Source organism: Temnothorax longispinosus, unplaced genomic scaffold, assembly GCF_030848805.1.
Source record: "Temnothorax longispinosus isolate EJ_2023e unplaced genomic scaffold, Tlon_JGU_v1 HiC_scaffold_101, whole genome shotgun sequence".
Taxonomy (NCBI): Eukaryota; Metazoa; Arthropoda; class Insecta; order Hymenoptera; family Formicidae; genus Temnothorax; species Temnothorax longispinosus.
In genome coordinates, this window is record NW_027269497.1 from 5209 (window position 1) to 17702 (window position 12494).

The 12494-nt window shown below is 33.8% G+C and overlaps 1 pseudogene; it reads left to right on the forward strand.

Moving 5' to 3' along the window:
- Window positions 1-297: 297 nt before the first annotated feature.
- LOC139823453 (lysosomal aspartic protease-like) lies at window positions 298-11681 on the forward strand (annotated as a pseudogene).
- The last annotated feature ends 813 nt before the right edge of the window (window positions 11682-12494 follow it).

Genomic DNA, 12494 nt, shown 5'->3' on the forward strand with positions numbered 1-12494 from the left:
GAATAAAATATCATTTACTTGACGATGACTTACGATTATATTATCATTGCATAAGTACCCAGACACATTGACACTGGCGTAAGAAATATTAAATGTATCATTTCCTGGCAAATACGTGCTGGATCTTGTACTATCATATTTATTATGTTCTACTGCAAAAAGTAGTAAATAAAATTAAATCAGTTAATAATAAAGAGTCTAAAAATATCAATTTCTTTTTATTTTAACACTTGAAACAATAATATTTTCTTAAAACAAATGTACATATAGAAATAATAGAACATCGGAGAAGTAGCGATGATACACACTTACAGAGGTTGGCTAACGTTGCAGTTTTTAGATGGTACCCAGAGATCTGAGGAACCCAGTGTCAAAAAGTACTGTAAACTTCTGCGGTGGAGTTCCAATTTCGATAGTACCATAATATTGTATATTGTCATAATTAATCAGAGGTAGAGTAGCCAAACGGATCAGTCTCACATTATTGTCCGTCGAAGGTTTTCTAACGGGGTATGCCCTGTATAACGGAATTCATGAAGCAACATAAAAAAAGTCCATTATATTATACGTGTAAACGCGAATGTACAAATATCATTTAAAATAAATATGAGTTTTGAACATTTATTGAAGCACTTTTTATTTGAAAACTATTAAAGCCACAACATTTTTGTATTAAGAAATAAGTGCTATACCTGCATTTATGAATTTATACATTAAAATGTAGTTTAAGTATTTTAAAAGCAAATTCCTCTTTTTATAACGCTAATCTCATTTAAGATCTTCGAAGAGATCTTCAAAGCATCTCTAATAATTAGTCTGCTCACTTTCATCCGACTTTCAAAATGCGTTTTTCTCACAGATTTAGTACAATTATTCGTATTTAATAAAGTACTTATTGCGAATTCTGCTGTGATTCCAAGAAGCGCGATTTCTATACGGAATTTATCGTGTCGATATAAATGTGGAACGTATGTACTCATATATGCAACTCCGCGTTGATTAACGTGAAATTTATTACCGCAATTGCTATATACACAGAGTCGATACATGTTTCCTGAATGTCTCGGCGAATAAAGCTACAAAAGTAAAAAATGTTTTAGAGGTGTTATAACTTAGAATCAGTCTACAATTGATACGCACAACGGACAAAGAATGTAGTTAAACTTAGCGTTCCCGTCGCTGCTCATTCACAGATGCGCGTGTACGTCCTTTTTGTCTAATATAATAACAAAAAAGAGGAGGGCGGTAAAGCAAACAAAGAGTTTTAAAAATTCTAACGCCTCTAATAACCCAATAGCTCTTTTCACTAATTTAATCTAGATACACTTGCGCCACTATAGTCTTCATATTGCAAATAGTAGTTGGTCGATCTCGTCAGATTTTGGGATGATCAAAAGTAGTATAAAAAACAAAAAGCTGGACTAAACGATAAAATTTCGAAAATGTTAGCTTGTAATTAAGAAATCAATTTTACGTAGGATTTACGTGAAGCTTTTCTTTTACAGATCTCTTGCAAAGATATAATCCAATGTTGCATACATTGCATAACACAAGATGTTTAGCTACTATTATTTATATATTATATTTTCTCTTAATATTGTAGAGACGTCGGCTTGTAATTATATAAGATTTTTGCAAACGTGTATTGCAAGAAAATTTTACCGTTGTTACACACCATGTATCAAAATTACTCGATAATCTTTCTTTGTGTATCATATGTTTTATTTAACACTAGCAGTACACAATAAAAAATTTAATGTCCCAGAAAGTCCACTCTAAATTTTGTGTTAAAATAACTCATGCATTGTGTTATTTTTTACATTTAGAAATGTTATTTTAGTCGATATAACATTTTTAAATGTAAAAAATAACACAATGCATAAGTTATTTTAACACAAAATTTAGAGTGGACTTTCTGGGACATTAAATTTTTTACTGTGTAATCAACACAATATGAAAGTTTCTAAAAATAACAATTTCAAAACATAAGTTTGTAATATTAACGATAGTGAAATACCTAAACCAGTTTTGCAATATTATAACATTTTATTCATTAGAATATATACGACATGATAATTTTTGTACGGAGAATTTGGTATCTATGTGTCGAAAATTTTAAATAATGTTTATTAATAAGCAAAAGATTTATGCGTATATACGTTTGTGTAAGCATAAGAAATGTAAAAAGTTATATATTGATTACAAATGCGGTATGTCATACTCTTATACATATAAGCAGAATGTTATATATCTTGTACTCGTATATAAGCAAATTTATATTTTTAGACTCTTCAATACTAATTTAATTTTACTTACTACTTTTTACAGTGTCAAGTAATAAATATGATAGTACAAATTCCTGCACGTACTTGTCAGGAAATGATACATTTAATATTTCTTACGCCGATGGCAGAGTTTTTGGGTACTTATGTAATGATAACGTAATAGTATGTCATCGTCAAGTAACTGATATTCAATTCTAATCACAGTCATAATCTACGAAAATTTTTTAAAAAGCACATTTTGCTATTATTCTTCGAAGAAAAACACACGCGATAATATTTTATTAATAATATCAACGTTTCATAGGTTGCTGGCCTTGAGGTTGTATTCCAATAATTCGGAGAAGCTGTAAACTATTTGGGAAAAGTCTCCACCGTTAAAGAATTCGACGGCATCCTGGGGATGGGTTATTCCTCGTTATCCAATACTGGGACTTCCAAAACATGATTTATCAACGCGTGGTGTCCCGGCCCGTTTTTAGTTTCTATTAAAATCGCTATGTATCTTTCTGGATGCCCCACGTGTATTTGAAACAATTTTTTAAATTACATGTCTTGTTTTTCTACGCAATGTAATATGTGTAATACATATATACGATGTGAAAAATATGATATCGCAATTATTTGGAGAGAGATCGGTGTTAAAATAGTTCAAAATGTTGGAACAGTAAATAATAGATTATGTTTTTCTGCAATGGCAGTTATCAACTACCTTAAATAAATTATTGAAATAAATTAATAAATGTTTAATATATTACGGATTATTAATATGGATGACTAACATTAATCTTTGTTTAAAGTTGAATGCGATGAGATTTATAAATTTCCCGATATCAATTTCGTCATAGGTGGTGAGACGTTTCGACTCACTGGTCAAGATTATATCGTGAAGGTAAAGAATATTATTATATAAAGGTTTAAATTGTTTTTAGAATAAAAATATCATATTATGCCATATTTAATGTCTCATAGGTCACAGAAGGTCTCGGGGGGGGGGGGGGGTGGCGGACGAATCAGTGCCTTTTCCGCTGCCCCCCACCGTCAGGTAAAACGTGCCGAGAAGGACAACCGGGGGGTTTTTAGTGGGTTGGAGTCCCACATAACCGCCCTCTCCGCCTCGGAGGAGGAGGTATCCGTGCGGATTTTCCCCCCGAAAAAAAAAGAAAAAAAAATTTTTTTGGGCGATGTATTTATACGACGATATTACACCGTGTTCGGAGCCCAGTTTTCTCCGCACAAGGGGCTCAATCTTGCACGGAGGGGCGCAGCTTTCGGAAAAACATTCCATGGCTCTAGTGGACTCGAACCTGGTTCCTCAGATTACGAGTCTGGCGCTCTATCACTAGACCACACTGCCGCCCTCTAAATCGGTATGTATCCTTCCATATGCCTCACGTGTGTTTAATACTATTTTTTAATTATGCCATATTTAATGTCTCATAGATCACAGAAGACGAGGTAGATCTTTGCGTGCCCGCCTTCCAAGATGTTGATCTACCTGATGGTATAATAGAGTGGATTTTGGGCGATGTATTTATTGGTCGGTATTACACCGTATTTGACATGGAGAACGACCAAGTGGGATTCGCCCTTGCAAAAATCTTGACTGTTTTTTTATAAAGTTAAACTTTAAAAATCTAAATAAAACACAAAAATCACATTTTTTAGAATATCTACAGATATGACTAGCATATAAGTTTGATTACATTCTTTGTCTGTTGTATGTACCGGTTGTGGACTGATTCGGAGTTATAATGCTTCTAAAACCTTTTTGATTTTTGTAGCTTTAGTCGTCGAAATATTCGGGAAATATATATCGACTCTCTCTGTTGCAATCGTGGTAATCAACTTCGTGTTAATCGACGCGGAGTTGCATAGGTGAGTATGTACATACTATGTACAAACGCTCCTCATTTATATCGAAACGATAAATACCGTATAGAGATCGCGCTTCCAACTTCTTGGAATCAATTCGCGATTTGTGATCTTGAAATACTTCAATAAATACAACAATTGTACCAAATCTGTATAAAGAAAAATGCATTTTAAAAGTTGGATAAAGTGAGCAGACTAATTATAAGAGAGATGCTTCGAGGATCCCTTCAAAGATCTTATATGAGATTAGCGTCATAAAAAGAGAAATTTGCTTTTAAAATACCTAAACTACATTCTAATGCGTCAATTTAGGTATAAATGCAGGTAGCACTTATTTCTCAATACCAAAATGTTGTGGCTTTAATAGTTTTCAATTAAAAAATGCTTTAAAATGACCAATTAAAATATCCGAAACTTATATTTATTTTGAATAATATTTACTGTACAAAATTACCTTTTTTAAAAAAAAGGTAAAGAAAGGCGCCAAGTACACGCATAGTAGTGTATATGTTGTTACCTCGAAAAAAAAACAGTGGTAGTATTATACCTTAAAAAAATCTAAGTAACAAGTGGTAGGCATAATCTTTGTATCTCCAAAAATCTCGAAAAAACCTAAGCAGTAGTATTTTTATTTCCAAAAAATTATTACTCAAGTGATACATATCACAAAATTACGTTACCTTATCAAAAAATGAGTCGCGCTTCAAGTGATCTATTATTACAATTACAAAAAGAAATGATATCTCTTTTTAAATTACAGCGCCAATTACAGAGAACATATATTTTTGAGATACAAAGATTACGTCTACCACTTGTTACTTAGGTTTTTCGAGGTATAATATTACTACTGCTTTTATCGATTGGAATAAAAATTGAATCATGAAGAATTACACAGAGGTAACAGTACAAAATACAAATATTTTATTAAAATATTTAAACCCACAAGGGAATACAAGGTATTTAAATACAAAGTTTATATATGTATTTTAAAAGATTTAATCGCATCGCAAAGAATTACAGAGGTAACAGTACAAAAAATAAAAATATTTTATTAAAATACATAAATTTTCTTGTCAAAAAACTTGGCGCTGCTAGACCTCAAAATTAGGTCAGCCTGGTGTGTATGTGCGAGCGAGTGGGTGTGGGCGATGTGTGTGTGTGTGTGTGTGTGTGTGTGTGTGTGGTGTGTGTGACGGGGAATAATGCGGCTTATTACTAAGTATAGGATAAGTTAGGATAAGTTTAGATTTTAAAGCGATTAGAATTAAGTATAGAATAAGTATAGAATAAGTAATATCTACATTTGTAAAAGGTCTCTCTCTCTCTCTCTCTCTCTCTCTCTCTCTCTCTCTAGCAGCGCCAAGTTTTTTGACAAGAAAAATTTATGTATTTTAATAAAATATTTTTATTTTTTGTACTGTTACCTCTGTAATTCTTTGCGATGCGATTAAATCTTTTAAAATACATATATAAACTTTGTATTTAAATACCTTGTATTCCCTTGTTGGGTTTAAATATTTTAATAAAATATTTGTATTTTGTACTGTTACCTCTGTGTAATTCTTCATGATTCAATTTTTTATTCTAATCGATAAAAGCAGTAGTAATATTATACCTCGAAAAACCTAAGTAACAAGTGGTAGACGTAATCTTTGTATCTCGAAAAATATATGTTCTCTGTAATTGGCGCTGTAATTTAAAAAGAGATATCATTTCTTTTTGTAATTGTAATAATAGATCACTTGAAGCGCGACTCATTTTTTGATAAGGTAACGTAATTTTGTGATATGTATCACTTGAGTAATAATTTTTTGGAAATAAAAATAATACTGCTTAGGTTTTTTCGAGATTTTTGGAGATACAAAGATTACGTCCACACTTGTTACTTAGGTTTTTTCGAGGTATAATACTACTACTTTTTTTTTTTTTTTTTTTTTTTGAGGTGAAGATACTACTGTTTAGGTTTTTTCGAGATTTTTCAAAGATACAAAGATTTCGTCTACCACTTGTTACTTAGATTTTTTAAGGTATAATACTACCACTGTTTTTTTTTCGAGGTAACAACATATACACTACTATGCGTGTACTTGGCGCCTTTCTTTACCTTTTTTTTAAAAAAGGTAATTTTGTACAGATATCACGCCTTTTTGTAGTATTACGCATTGTATAAACAATATGTACAGGGTGTTATTTCGAGGTATAATACTACCACTTTGTTTTTTTCGAGGTAACAACACAATACATATATACTACTATGCGTGTACTTGGCGCATTTTTTTTACCTTTTTTTTGAAAAAAGGTAATTTTGTACGGATATCACGCCTTTTTGTAGTGTCATATAAGACGTCGGCGTTAGAAGCAGATAGAAGAAGAAGTATCTTAATAAAAATTTTCACTTTTGGACTTTGCGTCGCAATATCTCCGCTCGTAGGGCACGGAGCGGGATATTATAAGAGAAACCCCCCCCCCCCCTAATTGGACCTCAAGCTATCGATCAAGCCTACTTAGAACTTGATCCGTTCACTCGTTATTGAGATCTCAACATCTCGGGTACTCGCAACCCGTCGCGTCGCGTAAAAAAGTCACGGTCGGTCTCGCTCCGCGTGTACTTGGCGCGAGACACTACCGTGTCTCTTGATTCTGCCGCTAGGGAAATTTTTAAGTCGATTCTTATGAATCAAGCTTGAATTCGATGTCTAGGGTGTCCCAGGTGCCGATGACGAGGTTCACATAGTGCGCTTCATAGTTTTCGGTATTCAGGTGTATAATACCTTGAATTCGATGTCCACGTGTTCCAGGTTGCTGATGTCGGGTTCCAGATAGTGCGCTCTATAGTTTTCGGTGTCCAGGTATAATAATACGTTGAATTCGATGTCTAGGTGTCCACGTTTCCGATGACGAGGTCCACATAGTGCGCTCCGTAGTTTTCGGTGTCTAGTGTATTAATACCTCGAATTCGATATCTACGTGTCCTACATTCAGATTTAAAGTTATTAATACACCTAGACACCAAAAAACTACAAAGCGCACTATGTGGACCTTGTCAACGGCAACCTGGGACACGTAGACATCGAATTCGAGGTATTATTACATCTAGACACCGAAAACTACGGAGTGCGCTATCTGGACCTCGTCATCAGCAACCTGGGAACCTAGACATCAAATTCAAGGTATTAATACACGTAGACACCGACAACTACGGAGCGCACTATGTGGACCTCGTCATCGGCAACCTGGGACACCTAGACATCGAATTCAAGGTATTAATACACGTAGACACCGAAAACTACGGAGCGCACTATCTAGACCTTGTCATCGGCAACCTGGGACACCTAGACATGCATTCAACGTATTATTACACTGGACACCGAAAACTACGAAGCGCACAATGTGGACTCGTCATCGCCAACCTGGGACACCTAGACATCGAATTCAACGTACGATTACACCTGGACACCGAAAACTATGAAGCGCACTATCTGGATCCCGTCATCAGCAACCTGGGACACGTGGACATCAAATTCAAGATATTAATACACGTAGACACCAAAAACTACGGAGCGCACTATGTGGACCTCATCATCGGCAACCTGGGACACCTAGACATCGAATTCAACGTACGATTACACCTGGACACCAAAAACTATGAAGCGCACTATCTGGATCCCGTCATCGGCAACCTGGGACACGTGGACATCGAATTCAAGGTATTAATACACGTAGACACCGAAAACTACGGAGCGCACTATGTGGACTCGTCATCGGCAACCTGGGACACGTAAACATCGAATTCAACGTACGATTACACCTGGACACCGAAAACTACGGAGCGCACTATGTGGACCTCGTCATCGGCAACCTGGGACACGTAGACATCGAATTCAACGTATTATTACACCTGGACACCAAAAAACTATGAAGCGCACTATCTGGACCTCGTCATCGGCAACCTGGGATACCTAGACATCGAATTCAAGCTTGATTCATAAGAATCGACTTAAAAATTCCCTAGCGGCACTTTCTGCCAAGCGTAGAGAACCTTCTTTTCCGTTGACTCAATATATATTATATATTACCTAATTTACCTAAATAGAAATCTTCCTCCTGACCGTTTAAGTCTATCGACCTAATTTCGAAATACGCGCGCGATATCGAAACTGGCGATACCTGCGCCGCCAGCGTCGAAAAAGTGAAAGTGACGTTTCTCTGATAATCATAATAATATTGAGATGAGAGCGGTCGACGTAGACGACGACGACGACGACGTATCTTAATAAAAAATTTTGACATTTGGACTTTGCGTCGCAATATCTCCGCTCGTAGGGCACGTAGCGGAATATTATGAGAGAAACCCCCCCCCTAATTGGACCCCAAGCTATCGATCAAGCCTACTTAGAACTTGATCCGTTCACTCGTTATCGAGATCTCAACATCTCGGGTACTCGCAACCCGTCGCGTCGCGTAAAAGAGTCACGGTCGGTCTCGCTCCGCGTGTACTTGGCGCGAGACACTACCGTGTCTCTTGATACATTCGCGTTTATATGCGTATAAATAATGGAATTTTTCTTATGTTCCTTCAAGGATTCCGTTATATAGGACATACACCGTTGGAAAATCTTCGACGGACAATAATATGATACAGCTTTGTTTGGCTACGAAAACTGTACCTCTGATTAATTATAAGAATTTCCAGTATTATGGTGCTATCACAATTGAAACTCCGTCGCAGGATTTTAAAATAGTTTTCGACACTGGTTCCTCAAATCTCTGGGTACCATCCAAGAACTGTAACGTTATCCGACCTGCTTGAGTATATCATAATATCGCTATCTTTTCGATATTCTATTTATATATGTTTATTTGTATTAAAAAATATTATTGTTTCAAGTATTAAAATAATCCTAATTATTTTTTTCTCGTTTAATGATTGATACCAAGTAAAAATATAAGATATTAATAATGCTGTAGAATTTTCAATTTATATTTTAAGTAAAGTTATAAAATCTTTAAAGCAACAGTTTCAAAGATTAAAATCAGTGGCAAGGTAAATATTATGTAGCTAAGTTCTACAATTATATATTTTCTTATTTATATGATTTATCGCACTTAATTTAAAGATACAAGTAATTTTCGACACAAAACAGCTCACGTTTTAAAGCAAATATAAACCTGAACACATTTGATGATTTAAGGAGTTAGGCCACCTTGGACAGGTCAAAATCACTGTCATTTTCGGACATTTTTTTGAAGACATAACAAAATAAATACAAAATTAAAAATAAGGCATTAATTAAGCAAATCTTTAAGGAAAAAAATATTTGTTTTTAAATTTTTTAAATAAAATGGCGGCAGCCGGGATACTGGAAGCCTTTTAATAACTGGCGCTCTCAACGTTGTTCAGTCTCACGGCTACAGCATTAGACCTAAAACAAAGAACCAAATTTTTATTATCTAGATATTAGAAACTAAAAAAGTACATATAGATATTTAGAAATATTTATTTTTGTGGAAAGAATAAATTCTTGAAAAAAAAAAAATTCATTTTGTTGCCTAAAAGTTTCGTGCAAAAGTGTTAATGGCAAACAAAGTTTTTAATATATCGCTAAATCTATATGTATTTCTCAATGTCTAGTGTCTAGACAATAAACATTTTTGATTTTTTGTTTTAGGTCTGTGCCGTGAGACTTAGCACCGCTGAAAGCGTCGGGCTTCCATAGTCACGGCTTTATTTTATTTAAAATATTTGAAAACAAATAATTCTTTTTTCTTAAAGAGTTGTTTAATAAATGCCTCATTTTTAATTTTGTATTTATCTTGTTATGTCTTAAAAAAAAAATTCATAAAATTTTGATCCGTCTAAGGTGGCCTAACCCCTTACTACTGTTAGTTACATATTTAGATTAATAAAGAGAAATTGATATTTTTAAACTCTTTAATATTAACTAATTTAATTTTATTTACTACTTTTTGTGCAGTGAAACATAATAAATATGATAGTACAAAGTCCAACACATATTACTTATCTGGAAATGATACATTTAATATTTATTACGGCAGTATGTCTGGGTACCTATGTAATGATAACGTAATCGTAAGTCATCGTCAAGTAAGTAATATTTAATTCTAATTACAGTCATAATCTACGAAAATTTTCAAAAAAGCACAAATTACTATATTAGTCTTCGAAGAAAATCGTATGCGATTATACTTTATTAATAATATCAACGTAGATTGCTGGTCTTAAGGTTGAACACCAAACATTTGAAGAAGCTTTAGAGTTCTCGACAAGTTTTTGGGACAATGCACAATGCGACGGCGTCCTGGAGATGGGTTACCCTAAATTATTTAACATTGACGGGACTTCTGACTTTTAAAACATGAGATCAACGTGTGGTGTCCCGATCAGTTTTTAGTTTCTATCTAAATCGGTATTATGTATCTTTCCGCATGCCTCACGTGTGTTTAAAACTATTTTTTTTAATTACATACATTATCTTTCTATGCAATGTAAAATGCAAATGTATATACAAAATGTAAAAAATATACAACCTAGATAGAAATCTCTCGGACGTGATCGGCGGTGAACTGATATTGGGTGGTTCCGATCCCGCTCATTACGACGGCGACTTTACGTATGTTAATGTTACCCGCAGAGTATACTGGCAATTTTTTACTATGGATAAGTACGTAGTTTTTTCTAAATTACATGTACGTCCACGGTTCATATGTCAGCTAATTAATAATGCTATCGCACTGTAGGGTTCAAATAAGAAATAACATCTTATGCACGAACGGCTGTGAAACTGTCGTCGACACGGACGTCTCCTTGATATTTGGACCACTATCGGATATCGCAGTTATTAAGAGAGAGATCGGCGTTATTAATAATACGGTATAAGTAATAGATTATTCTTTTTGCAATGGCAGCTTCAACTACCTTAAATGAATTATTGAACTAAATTAAATAAATGTTTGATATATTACGGATTATTAATACATAGATTACTAACATTAATCTTCGTTTAAAAGTGAACTGTGATGAGATTTCTAATTTGCCCGATATCAATTTCGTCATGGGTGGTAAGACGTTCAGACTCACCGATGAAGATTACGTTTTGAAGGTAAAGAATATATTATGCAACACGTGCATGGAAAGTGCCCCATTACGCACGCTACGCGTGCGTGATAGACCACTTTCCAGGCACTTGCAACATAAAATAGGGAGTGTAAGCCGTGTGTAAGCCTTCGGCTCGTGCGTAAACTCCGCACCCGGGAATTTTCATCTTACCTCACTTGTTACACAAATAACTATTGTTATATAAAAGTTTAAATTGTTTTAGAATAGAAATATCATGCTATATTTAATGTTTCATAGCTTACAGAAGACGATACGTCAAAGTGCATTTATCGGCTTCCGTGATCGATATGTGCAGGTATGGGCGATGTATTTATTGGTCGGGGTACTACATCGTGTTTGACATGGGGAAGGACCGAGTGGGATTCGCATTGCAAAATAAATGTTGATTGATTTCTTTAATAAAGATATCATTAAATATTAAAAAATCTAGATGACATTACTCAACAAATGAGTCAAAGTTTTTTAGAATATCGATTCCCATGTACTTACAGCTCTGTAATTTTTATTTGTGATTATTTATGTGATATGTTGTTAAATGAATACGTACAATGTGACAATTAGAACAAAGATATGTGATATTATTTTTACCAACGATTTGGTATATATTGTTCTTTCAGCATTTATCGAATTGCTATAAGATATTGTGAATATAATTAAGTCTATTAAAATAAAGTATATATTCTCTACATTGTATATTGATTTTATATATTCGCTCTTTAATTTTATTTTAATGTAATATCCCAAAAAATATTATTTCGTATATTATAAATTTGCTGCTTACATACAAGTACAAGATATAACATTCTGCCTGTATAAGTGACCGCATTTCTAATTAATATACAATTTTCTATACTTTTTATGCTCACACAAATGTATACACATAAATCTCTTGTTCATTAATAATAATTATATAAAATTGTGGACTCAGTGATACCAATCTGTCGATACCAACATTATTATGTCATATGTATTATAATTAATTGTTGTAATATCGAGAAAACTGGTTAAGGTATCTCACTATCGTTAATATTATAAATTAACTTTTTGAAAATGTTACTTTTAAAAACTTACGTACTGTACTAATTATCGAGTGATTTTGAAACATGTGTAACAACGATAATATTTTCTGGCAATACACGTTTGCAAAAATTTGATATGATTACAAGCCAATGTCTCTACTCTAATATCAAAAGAAAATA